Source organism: Dendrobates tinctorius, unplaced genomic scaffold (genome assembly GCF_039654945.1).
Source record: "Dendrobates tinctorius isolate UK_male_01 unplaced genomic scaffold, ASM3965494v1 ptg000044l, whole genome shotgun sequence".
Classification (NCBI taxonomy): domain Eukaryota; kingdom Metazoa; phylum Chordata; class Amphibia; order Anura; family Dendrobatidae; genus Dendrobates; species Dendrobates tinctorius.
Genome location: NW_027361712.1, coordinates 5493162 through 5507500, shown reverse-complemented (window position 1 = coordinate 5507500; position 14339 = coordinate 5493162).

The window sequence follows — 14339 nt, the reverse complement described above, 5'->3', positions numbered from 1 at the left end:
TGACACCTGGATCATTGGCCCACATGTGTGATTATCTCTTGCGGATCCTAAAAAGGGACCCCCGCATTGCCAAAATGATGAAAGATGACGACTACTGGTTGGCCAGCATCCTTGATCCACGCTATAAAGGCAAATTACAGAACATCATGCCACAGGAGAACCTAGAGCTAATATTGGTGAACAAACAAGCAACTCTGGTAAACTGTTTGTTAGAGGCATTCCCAGCACACAGCAACGGTGCAGTTTCTACAACGAGCCGTACTAGGCAACATGGAAGAGGTGTTCGTGGTGCACACAGCCGAAGTGGCGTTGGAGACAGGGATTTCATGACCATGTTGTGGACTGATTTCTCGAGTACCGCTCACACGACTTGTAATACTGAATCGATTGCAACAGACAGGAGACAGCAGTTGTCCACTATGATTCAAAATTACCTCTCTTCCCCTATTGATGTTCTCCCTCACAGTTCATTCCCTTTTGACTACTGGGCCTGTAAACTGGACACCTGGCCTGAATTGGAACAATATGCCTTACAGGAGCTCGCTTGCCCAGCTGGTAGTGTGCTGTAAGAAAAAGTCTTCAGTGCTGCTGGATCAATCCTGATAGAAAGAAGGACCTGGCTGTCATCCCAAAATGTAGGTGATCTCACCTTCATTAAAATGAACCATGCCTGGGTTTCAAAGGATTTTGTCCCACCTTCTCCTGTTGACACATAAGTTGCCAGTAAAATGGCTCGCTTTGTCCTCCTCTTCCTCCGACTTCTCCAATTCCTCCATTTGCAGCTGCTTCCAGCCTACACCTCAACATATACCAGTTTCTCCACCTCCCTAAGGCTGGTTTCACATTAGCGCTTTTTAAGCGCACGCACGGCCGGGGGTAGCTCCGCCCCCGAGCCAGCTCTCTGCCCGGCGTGCCCGCCCCTTGCTTGTAGCGCCGCCTCCTAGCGCACAGCGGCGCCTGTGATCGGCGCACCCTATCTTTAGCATAGGGTGCGCAGATCGTGCGCAGGCCGTGCACTAGTTGCGCTTTGACCTGCGCGCCAAAATCCGAAAAGTTTGATTTTGACGCGCACGGCGCACCGTCAAAAGTGCGCAGCGCAGGTCAAAGCGCAACTAGCGCACGGCCTGCGCACGATCTGCGCACCCTATGCTAAAGATAGGGTGCGCCGATCGCAGGCGCCGCTGTGCGCTAGGAGGCGGCGCTACAAGCAAGGGGCGGGCACGCCGGGCAGAAAGCCGGCTCGGGGCGGAGCTACCCCCGGCCGTGCGTGCGCTTAAAAAGCGCTAATGTGAAACCAGCCTAACAGGGCTGTACCCCTCCCCCACAACTGTAGCGAAATAACCCCCAGTTTTCAATGCGTTACTATTATTGTAAAGTAAATTGAGGCTGACAAGCTTAAGTAATAAGAATTGATGTTGTTGCCATTGAAATGGGCACTGTAGGTGTGTTTACTGTCCTCCACTCACTGCCGACTTTTATTCCCCATTGACTTGCATTGGGGTCGGGTTTCTGTCAAAACTCTGACTTTTGCCGATAGTCAGCCGATTTTGTTCGACTCGACTTTTGGGAAACCCGACTCGACCCTCCCGGAGGCAAAGTCACTCATCTCTAGGTAGCACCCTTGAAATTGTTACAGAAAATGAAGTTTTCATCCCAGAAAATTATTGCAATTACACAAGTTTTGCTATACACATGTCTATTTCACATAAAACTCCCAAAATGATCAGGACAAAATTGTGGCACCCTCAACTTAATACTTGGTTGTGCAAGCTTTGGAATACATTTCTGCAATCAATTGCTTCCCATAACCATCAACAAGATTCTTACACATTTCAACTGGAATTTTGGACCACTCTTCTTTTGCAAAACACTTCAGCTCTCTCATATTTGAAGTTTGCATTCTCCCAACAGCAATTTTAAGATCTCTCCAAAGTTTTTTAATGGAAATTAGATCTGGACTCTCTGCTGTTCGATTCACAGCTCTCCAATGCTTAATTTCTATCCATCTCTGGCAGTTCTTGAAGTATGTTTGGAGTAATTTTCCTGCTGGAAGACTCATGATCTAAGATGCAAACCGAGCTTTGTGACACTGGGCATTACACTGTGACCCAAAATCCTTTTGTTGTCCTCAGATCTCATGATGCCTTGTACATAGTCAGGGCACTCAGTGACAAAGGCAGCGAATCAAACCCAAAACATATTTGAACCCCCACAATATTTGACTGTAGGTACTGTTTTCTTTTTTTGCAGACCTCATTTATTTTCATGTAGAATGATATACTTTACCAAAAAGCTCTATGTTGGTGTCATCCGTCTTAAAGGCACTTTCCATGAAGAGTTTTGGCTTACTCAAGTATATTTTTGTAAACCATAGTCTATCTTTTTATGTCTCTGTGTCAGAAGTGAGGTCCTCCTGGGTCACCTGCGATAGCATTTTATTTATTCCAAACATTGATGGATAGTTCATGCTGACACTGGTGCACCCTTAGCCTGCAGGACAGCTTGAATTACTTTGAAACTTGATAGGGACTACTTATCCACCATCTGGACAATTCAGCACTGCAATCTTTCATCAGTTTTTCTTTGCTGTCCACATCCAGGGAGATTAGCTACAGTGCCATATGTTGCAAATTTCTTGAATATGTTGCACACCGTGGACAAAGGAACATGAAATTCTCTGGAGATCGACTTGTAACCTTGAGATTGTAGATATTTTTCAACAATTTTGGTTCTCAATTCTTCAGACAGTTCTCTTCTTCTCTTTCTGTTCTCCATGCTTAGTGTAGCACACATAGATGCAATGGAAAGATTGAGTCAACTTCTCCCCTTTTTAGCTGGTTTCAGGTGTGATTTTCATATTGCTCACACTTTTTATTTGCCACAGGTGAGTGTGATTGAGCTTCACATGTTTGAAACAAAGTTATTTACCTACAGTTTTGGAAAGGTGCCAACAATTTTGTCTGGCCCATTTTTGGGGTTTAGTGTGAAATTATATCCAATTTGCCTTTTTGTCTCTATAAAGTAAAAATACTTAAACCAAATTATTCTTACACATACTGATCCAGCATTTGCCAAAGTGACTTGTTGTGTAAAGACAGGGCAGGCTCCAGCACCAACTGAACTGGGATCCATTGTGCTTGGGGGTGCATAATCAACTCTGTACATGCTGCATGTATGGAGATAGCACAGGAGCTGGGTCTGTTGCATACAGTAAGAAACAGAGTCTAAATGCTATAATTGAAGTTAGCTCTAATGAAGAAAATGGATACACAGCACTCCTGGCTGAGCGACTCTGGTGCCTACGTAGGGTTCCAACCTGTAATCCAATAATATCAATAAGTCTTTCACTCAGGTTAGTTTCAATCAATCAATCAATCAATCAATCAAATTTATTATCGCCAAGTACATATTACATATATAGTTTGAACATATAGCAGATTTATTTGACAGTCCTTAAATTAACATTTCAATCTGTTTAGACCTTCACCAAACTGATTGCCGTGTGGGAACTGTCAGAGAACAGCAATTGCGAGGGTGATCCGAATTGTTGTAGAAAGGCGCCTTTCGCTGCTCTGAAGTTAGCCGGATTGCTGGATCAGAGCAGAGGCGGTCGGAATTACATTACAAATAAATGTAAATTCCGGCCACCTCTTCACTGACCATCACACAAGTCATGGTCTCATTCTTGAGACGGATGCATTGTTAAAACCTGAATCTATTATATATTTATGGCATAATCTGTGGATATGCCATAAAAGGACAAATTGGGAATAATCCTATAATGATCAAATACATGGCAAGGTACGTCGAAGACATAGCATAATAAAAGACATGGCATAAGTGCAAAATAAAACTCCAGATGCTCAGACATTTATACAGAACCAACAACGGAGACATTGTTAAAATATGAAGAAGCAATGATTTATGGCTGGCAGTAAAAGCTAGCTCTAGGCAGATATATGCTCACAGTTAATCCGTTTTGTGTAGCAGAAGGACAGACTGGGTCAAACAGAATATGCAGTTGCATCCCATATCTGTGAAATGTTTGGGAGGTTGAAAACAATTTTCATTAACCTTTTAAGGAATGACCCAACTTTATATATAAGGACCAAGATAAATTTTTCTTAGATTTCTAAACATTTTTTTTATTTGTCATAGCTTGCTTTTGTTTTTTTAAAACATAATGTACTGTATTATCATGTATGACAATATTTTACTGATGCTTCTTTAAGGGTGTAGCTATATCAAGGGTATTGGGCCAATAACTCTTACGATCTGACAATGAACCCCAGAATGGAGAGAACAAATTATAATAAAGGAGATAAACATGGCATTAATAATATTAATAATATTGTCATACAAGGACAACGTTATTCTTTCAGGTTACTTTGAATATAGTGATACTAGGGGTTAAAATTCTTTGACCTCAATGCAAAATATGTACAGTGGGTGTGGAAAGTAATCAGACCACTTTAAAATTTTCACTCTTTGTTTCACTGCAACCATTTGGTAAATTCATTTTTTTCTCATTAATGTACACTCAGAAATGTAGAAATTTTTGCAAATTTATTAAAAAAGAAAAACTGAAATATTTGCTTGCAGAAATTTCTGCAAGGTTTCCACAACACGTTTTGCCGTTATTTTTGGTGCGTTTTTGCCGCGGTTTTGTATGCATTTCTTGCATGCATTTTTGTACAGCAATGAAGGCTTTTATGAGCTAAATAGAGATATAAAAAAAAAGTTTTGTGATGTAATTTCTTGGTTCAACACCACCTTTTTTCATTCTGATGCAGTAATGGGAATAGGGCTTGGTGTCAGCAGCTGTCATTGACACCAAGCCCAAAGCTTAGTAATGAAAAGATGTCAGCCCGACACCCTCATTACTATGTTCAGAAAAATCAATACACACGTACAAGAAAAATAATGCTTCAGGTGAGTATTTATTTGATGCTGATAGGTGAAGCGACAGTTTGAGACGTTTTGGCCAATTGATGGCCTTTATCATATAGTCGCTGGAAAAAAGCAAATACAACAATGAGAAAAATATTATGATAGAAAAATATATACAATATTTACAAATAAGATTATTTACAATAGGCATCTACAAAACGTAGATTGATTATAAGTAGTGTTGAGCGATACCATCCGATATAGAGAAATATCGGATAGGATTGGATCGGACCGATACCCAAAAAGTATCGGGTATCGCCGATTCCGATACCGGAAGTCCCATTCAAGTCAGTGGGACAGAAATATCGGAATTAAAAAAAAAACCTTTCTTTCCTTGCACATCCAGTTCGGGAGGGAGGAAGAGTGTGGGCGGTGCGTGGGCGGACACTGTGCGTGTCTGTGTGTGCAGGCGGGGTCTGTGCGGGCCTGCCGGGGGTCTGTACAGGCCTGCCGTGGACCTGTGTCGGCTGCTGGGGGTCTGTACGGGCCTGCCGGGGGCCTGTGCTAGCTGTCGGGGTCTGTGCGGGACTGCTAGGGGCCTGTGCCGGCTGTTGGGGGTCTGTACGGGCCTGCCGGGGGCCTGTGCCGGCTGCCGGGGGTCTGTATGGGCCTGTGCCAGCTGCCGGGTGTCTGTACGGGCCTGCCGGGGGTCTGTGCCGGCTGCCGGGGGTCTGTACGGGCCTGCCGGGGGCCTGTGCCGGCTGTTGGGGGTCTGTACGGGCCTGCCGGGGGCCTGTGCCGGCTATCGGGGGTCTGTACGGGCCTGCCAGGGGCCTGTGCCAGCTGCCGGGGGTCTGTGCGGGCCTGCTGGGGGTCTTGTGTGTGTGCAGGCATCGTCCGATGGGACTACAAGTCCCATCGGGCGATGCCTGCTACAATGACAGTGATTGACACATTAGCCAATGATGGGACAGTAGTAGTCCCATTATCCGGCTAATGTGTTGAATGTAAAAAAAATACATACTACATACATACTACATACATACTACATATATACAACATTCATACAACATACATACATACTACATACTACATACATACTCCATGTATACTACATTCATACGATACCTGATATTTGCAGTATCGGAATGCTCAACACTAATTATAAGATATTGTACTGATGCGACAGGATAATATATCTACATGGAGGCATCGAAAACAAGGAGAAAGGGTTAAAGATTGGCAGATATATTAAAGGTACAGAGGTGTTGCTACAATGAGAAATGAAAAGGCATACACCTTTCAATTAAGCATCATGGAAAAAAACAGGTAAGCAGTGTCACCGCAGTGAAATTTGTCATAGAGCCTATTAAGTCATGTGGATAATGATAAAAAAAGAAACATTAGCCGTAATAATTGTTAGATGGAATGGCTTATATATCTCTATATCGCTATAAATACCCGGTAGAGTCAATACCCAATGTATGCAATGGTTTCAGGAGTAGAGTTGAGTGAAACGGGTCAAAAAAAATTCAAAAGTCGCTGACTTTCGCCAAAGTTGGGTTTCATGAAACGAAACCCGACCTTAGCGTGATGTCGGCCATGAGGTCGGCAACTTTAGAGCCAAAGTGGCCTTTCAAAAGATGCTTTAGTGCCCTTTTTCAGCCAATCAGGAAGAACGGACACTGTGGGCAGCGTGATGACATAGGCAGCGGTCACCACCATCTTGGAGAAGGGCATGCAAGTGATTGGCTTGCTTTGTGTGGCATCACAGGGGGTATAAAAGGGCGGGGACGCCGACCGCCATGTTACTCATGCTGATCTCAGAATAGGGAGAGCTGCTGCAGCTGCTGATTCTGTAGGGAGAGCGTTCGAAAGGCAAAAAGAAAAAAAAACTGCTTCTGCTGCTAGCGCTTTTCACTGTAGTTACTGTGCAGTGAAAGGTGAAGATTTTTGCTTTTGTGCAGCAGCGCTGGTGGTGATTAGCCTGCCTATTAAGGCTATCTGCATTGCTGTGTGCACACTGGTGTTCAAACTGCTTTTTTGAAAGCAATCCAAATTGTATTGTTTTGTCCTGGTGAGGTAGTGAGCGTTCATTTTTTCACACACCGAACAGCGGTGTACGCTCCTCAAACAGTACCGTGTAACGGCTGTTATCACGGCCAAATTTAAACTATCTACGTGTGTGACTCTGTAAGGAAAAGTCGAGGAGTTTGTCCGTTCTTACAGAGCTACATCTTATAGTTTTGTCCGTTTGTCAAACAGTTTAATATATTTGCTGTTTGATTACATTCAAAACTAGAGAGAGACAGCGTGTGTCAGTCCTTATACAAAAACACGTAGCTTGATAATTTTACATACACCGTACAGTGGTGTACGTGCATGCTCCTCTCTCAGTTCCGTGTAAGGGCTGTTATCACGGCCAAATTGAAGCTATCTAAGTGTGTGACTCTGTAAGGAAAAGCCGAGGAGTTTGTCCGTTCTTACAGACCTACACTCTAGGGAGATTCCAATTCTGTCCAATTCTATATACACCTTGTAGTTTGTCATACACTAGGCAATTTCTGCCGGTCACATAGCGGTGTTATAGACACAGGGCCTCACAGAATCCAACTGTGCCCTGAAGTGTAGAGAGATTCCAATTCTCCACAGTCCTCTATCCACCTTTCTTACAACATCCAGAATCTGCCTGTCACATTGCAGTGTAAAATAAACCGAGCCTGACAGAATCCAACTGTGTCCTGAAGTCTACAGAGATTCCAATTCTCCACAGTCCTCTATACACCTTTATTACACCATCCAGAATCTACCTGTCACATTGCGGTGTAAAATAAACAGGGCCTGACAGAATCCAACTGTGTCCTGAAGTCTACAGAGATTCCAATTCTCCCCACTACTATATACACCATGTACCTTGCTTTACAGTACTATATAGCTGGTGTTTTTTTGGGTACATTTTCCCCAAAAATGAGGAAGTGTGGTGGAAGAGTCTGTGGAAGTGGGCGGGGGTTGGCAGCTGGTAAGGATGGTGTTGGTGGTGGATCTGCTGGTAGTGGCAAAATCAAAATAGCACCTAATGCAGGAGGTGTTGAGCCTGCGTCATCGTCTGGCTCCACAAGGCCTCAAAGGCTCCCTTTTCTGGGAGTAAGTAAACGGCTTTTAAAGCCAGAGCTTCAAGAACAAGTTTTGGCTTACATTGCTGACTCAGCCTCCAGCTCTATCGCCTCCTCTTCTGAAGTTTTAAAAAATAAAAGCACTGAGTCATCATTGGAGGCTTATGTTCATGAACCACACCTTTCCTTGTGTCCTTCACCCCAAACAAAATTGAAGGATGAGGCAGGCCACACTACAGATTACTCCATAGAGCTGTTTTCACATACCATGCCTGGGTTATCAAGTCAAATCGTGAATTATCCAGGCAAAGATGAATCTGACATGGAGTGTACTGATGCACAGTCAATGATAGATGATTCTGCTGGTACATTCGCTCAGAGCACTACATTGTCCTCGTAGTGTACTGAGCCAGAATCTGACCCATATGAAACTCAGGTGCCCCTTCCCGCATACTATACCACCATACACGGTGACATAGAGGAAGGTGCACATGACATGGAAGAGGAGGTGATAGATGACCCAGTTGTTGACCCAGATTGGCATCCATTCGGGGTAGAGGGTACCGCTGCCAAAAGCTCAGAAGAGGAGGAGGAGCATCCGCAGCGGGCATCGACATCGCAACAGCTGTTATCTGCCAGGCCCAGAGCAGTCCAAAAACGGGTTACAAAAACCAAAAGAGTTGCAGGACAGCTTGGCCAGACGGTCAAAATAACACAGCGTGCAAGGCCTCAAAATGACTTCCATAGTAGGAAGAGTGCAGTGTTGCACTTTTTTGAACAAAATCCTAATGATCAGGCAAAGGTTATCTGTAAGAAGTGCGCAAAGACCTTTAGCCGAGGGAAAAATCTGAGAAATTTGAATACCAGTTGCATTCTAAGACATTTAACCACCATGCACTTGCAAGCGTGGACGGACTACGAAAACTCACGTACCACATGTGCTACTGCTCCCAAAGAAGGTAGTCAGCAACGCTACATTGTTTCCCCCACTGTAAGTCCACCGGTTAGCACACCACCAGCAGCAAATGTTGAGTTGTCATCGCAAGGGCAAATCAGTCAGGGAATCACACTGTTATTGCAACGAAAGACTGAATCTAGGCCATCAGAAAGAACACCAACTCCATCACCATCATCAACCCTCTCTCAGTCCACCATGTCCACTGATAGTTCCACCATATGCAGCTCTCAAGTCCAGCTCACCCTACCAGAGACTATGAGTAGGACAAGAAAGTACTCATCCTCTCATCCGCGTACACTGGGTTTGAACGCCCACATTGCCAAACTAATCTCGTTAGAGATGATGACCTATCGGTTGGTTGAAAGCGCAGCTTTCCACGAACTCATGGCCTACGCAGTACCACACTATGACCTACCCAGTCGCCACTTCTTTTCTCACAAAGCCATCCCAGGCCTACACCTTCATGTAAAAGACCGCTTTGTCCATGCACTCAAGCAATCAGTGAGTGGAAAGGTGCACCTCACAACTGATGCATGGTCCAGTAGGCATGGCCAGGGCCGTTACGTGTCCATCACTGCGCACTGGGTTAATGTGGTGGATGCAGGGTCCACAGGGGACAGCTGTGATGGCACAGTGCTGCCTAGCCCACAGTATAGGAAACAGTTGGTTGTAGGCATTCGACCCTCCTCCTCCTCCAGAAGCGAAAGCTCGTCCACAGAGCACAGTTGCACGAGCACTGCATCCGCAGCTGACAGTGGTGCACACGATGTGTCCCACTATCGATCAGCTAGTGGAAAGCGTCAGCAGGCTGTGTTGCAGATGATGTGTTTGGGCGACAGACACACGGAGGAGGTACTGGCCGACTACTTTCAGTGACAAACTGAGTCATGGCTGGGCAGTCTACATCTTGAGGCAGGCAAGGTAGTTAGTGATAATGGCCGGAATTTTGTGGCAGCCATAGCCCTTTCAAAACTCAGACACATACCTTGCTTGGCTCACACCTTGAACCTGGTGGTGCAGTGCTTCCTCACTAATAATCCGGAGTTAACAGGCCTGCTCTATAAGGTTCGAAGACTGTGCTCGCACATCCGCTGGTCGCCGGTACACTCCAATCGTATGCAGAAGCTGCAGCGATTGCTCCACCTTCCCAAGCATCGCCTAATTATCGACGTTGCAACAAGGTGGAACTCCACCCTGCACATGGTTGAGCGGCTGTGCGAACAGAGGCAGGCTGTAATGCATTTGTGGGAGGATACACGGGCAGGCACTTTGAGGGCAGACATGGAGTTGACAAGTGTGCAGTGGTCGAAGCTGAAAGACCTCTGTAAAGTCCTTCAATGTTTTGAGGAATGCACACTGCTGGTAAGCGCAGACGACGCCATCATAAGCATGAGCATCTCACTTATGCGTCTGCTCATGCAAACTTTGACGCACATCAAGGAGCAGGCGTCTGCAGCCGAGGATGATGAGGAAGAGGAGGAGGGAAGCCTTGATGACAGTCAGCCATTGTCTGTTCAGGGAAGTGTCATGGACTAGGTGGAGGAAGAAGAGGAGGAGGAGGATGATGATGGGGATGATTATTTAGGGGAGGAGGATGCTTCTCGTTGGGCAAGAAAAAATGTTGGCGTGGCAAGGTCTGGTACTGGGTTTGTGCGTGACTGGAGGGATGTGGATTTGCCTGAAAGTGCTCCTCCACCCAGCACTCGCAGTGCATCATTGACACCGGGAACATTGGCCCACATGTCAGATTATGCCTTGCAGATCCTAAAAAGGGACCCCCACATTGCCAAAATGATGAACGATGATGACTACTGGTTGGCCAGCATCCTGGATCCACGATATAAAGGCAAATTACAAAACATCATGCCACAGGAGAACCTTGACCTCATGTTGGCTAACAAACAAGCAACTCTGGTAAACCAGTTGGTTGAGGCATTCCCAGCACACAGCAGCGGTGATGGTTGTCACATGAGCCGTAGGGGCCGGGGGCAACTTGGAAGAGGTGTTGGTGGTGCACACATCCGAAGTGGCGTTGGAGACAGGGGTTTCATGACCATGTTGTGGACTGATTTTTCAAGTCCCGCTCCCACGACTGGTAATACTGCATCAATTGAAAGTGACAGGAGACAGCAGTTGTCAACTATGGTTACAAACTACTTTTCCTCCCATATCAATGTTCTCCCTCACAGGTCATTCCCTTTTGACTATAGGGCAGCTAAACTGGATACCTGGCCTGAATTGACACAATATGCCTTACAGGAGCTCGCTTGCCCAGCTGCAAGTGTGCTATTGGAAAGAGTCTTCAGTGCTGCTGGATCAATCCTAACAGAAAAAAGGACCCGTCTGTCGACCCAAAATGTGGATGATCTAACCTTCATTAAAATGAACCATGCATGGGTCTCCAAGGATTTTGTCACACCTTACCCTGATGACACATAGGGTGACAGAAAAATGGCTTTCTTTGGTCCGCCTCTTCCTGGGACTTGACCAATTTTGCCTTTAGCAGCAGGTGAATGTCCCACATCAACATATGCCATTTTTTAAACCTCCCTAACTAGGCTGCCTCCTCCCCCCATGGCCGGGGTCACCAACTGGCGCACGCAACCGTGCGAGTGCCGTTGCCCTGAACAGGTGTGTGGACCGACTCTTGGGCACAGGCACTGGCAAAGGGTCCCTCACAGTGCAATCAAGTGTCTCTGACGGTGGGGGTGCACACCCGCCGTCAGACACACTACCGTACTATGAGGGGCCCAGTGCCAGTACCGACGCCCACGAGTGGGCCACCCTTGCTTTGGCAGGGCCCCAGCATTTGCAATGTTTACCTCTCCCTGCTTCTCCGCTGTGTAGTCTGGGCTGTCAAATCCTTCACTGGGACTGCCACTACAAATTTGGTGAACTGTTAGAAGATGATGGTTAAGACTAGAGTTGAGTGATACCGTCCGATACTTCAAAGTATCGGATCGGAATGGATCGGCCGATCTTAAAAAAAAGTATCGGTATCGCCGATTCCGATACCGGAAGTCCCATTCAAGTCTATGGGACTTCCGGTATCGGAATAAGAAAAATCCTGTTTTTCCCTTGTACAGCCTCTCTGGGGTCTGTACGGGCCTTTCGGGGGGCTGTGCCGGCCTGCCAGGGGGTCTGTGCAGGCTCCGGTGGTCTGTGCCGGCCTGCCGGGGGGCTGTGCAGGCTCCGGTGGGCTGTGCCGGCCTGCCGGGGGGCTGTGCCGGCCTGCCGAGGGGCTGTGCAGGCTCCGGGGGGCTGTGCCGGCCTGCCGGGGGGCTGTGCCGGCCTGCCGGGGGGCTGTGCAGGCTCCGGGGGGCTGTGCCGGCCTGCCGGGGGGCTGTGCAGGCTTCGGGGGTCTGTGCATGCATCGTCCGATGGGACTACAAGTCCCATCGGGCGATGCCTGCTACCATGACAGTGATTGACACATTAGCCAATGATGGGACAGTAGTAGTCCCATCATCCGGCTAATGTGTTGAATGTAAAAAAAAAAAAAAAAAAAAAAAAAAAATTACATGCTACATACATGCTACATACATACAACATGCATACTACATACATGCTACATTCATACTACATACTACATACATGCTACATTCATACTACATATATACTACATGCAACATACATACTACATATATACTACATGCATGCAACATGCATACTACATATATACTACATGCAACATACATACTACATATATACTACATGCATGCAACATGCATACTACATATATACTACATGCTACATACATACTACATATATACTACATACATACTGCATGCTACATACATACTACATGCTACATACATACCACATACATACTACATACATACTACATGCTACATATATACTACATATATACTACATGCTACATACATACTACATATATGCTACATACATACTACATACATACTACATGCTACATACATACTACATGCATACTACATACATACTACATGCATGCTACATACATACTACATGCTACATACATACCACATACATACTACATACATACTACATGCTACATATATACTACATATATACTACATGCATGCTACATACATACTGCATGCTACATGCATGCTACATACATACTACATACATACTACATGCTACATACATACCACATATATACTACATACATACTACATACAATACATTCATACAATACATACATAGACATACAGTACATATAACATAGAGTAACATACTTACCAATACTTGTCACATTGTTCCCCGAAGCCATTGTCTTTTACGGAATAAATATTAACATAACAAACCACAAAAATACTCACCCACGATCCGAAGCAGTCCACGAGTGTGTCCCACGATGATCTTGGGTAGAGAACTGCAGCATCAGCTGTTGCTGCCGTTCTCTACGGGCTGCAGGAATCCAATGACGGAAGGTAGGTATCCTTCCGCACTGTATTCCTCCGCCACTTAAAAAAAAAAAAGTCCCTAGTCTCACTTTATGCCATTGCTGCGTGGGAATTTCCCACACAGCAATGGCATAAAGTGAGACTAGGGACTTTTTTTTTTTTAAGTGGCGGAGGAATACAGTGCGGAAGGATACCTACCTTCCGTCATTGGATTCCTGCAGCCCGTAGAGAACGGCAGCAACAGCTGATGCTGCAGTTCTCTACCTAAGATCGTCGTGGGACACACTCGTGGACTGCTTCGGATCATGGGTGAGTATTTTTGTGGTTTGTTATGTTAATATTTATTCCGTAAAAGACAATGGCTTCGGGGAACAATGTGACAAGTATTGGTAAGTATGTTACTCTATGTTATATGTACTGTATGTCTATGTATGTATTGTATGAATGTATTGTATGTAGTATGTATGTAGTATATATGTGGTATGTATGTAGCATGTAGTATGTATGTAGTATGTATGTAGCATGCATGTAGCATGCAGTATGTATGTAGCATGCATGTAGTATATATGTAGTATGTATGTAGCATGTAGTATGTATGTAGTATGTATGTGGTATGTATGTAGCATGTAGTATGTATGTAGCATGCATGTAGTATGTATGTAGTATGTATGTAGTATATATGTAGTATGTATGTAGCATGTAGTATGTATGTAGCATGCATGTAGTATATATGTAGTATGTATGTAGCATGTAGTATGTATGTAGCATGCATGTAGTATATATGTAGTATGTATGTAGCATGTAGTATGTATGTAGCATGCATGTAGTATATATGTAGTATGTATGTAGCATGTAGTATGTATGTAGCATGCATGTAGTATGTATGTAGTATGTATGTAGTATGTATGTGGTATGTATGTAGCATGTAGTATGTATGTAGCATGCATGTAGTATGTATGTAGTATGTATGTAGTATATATGTAGTATGTA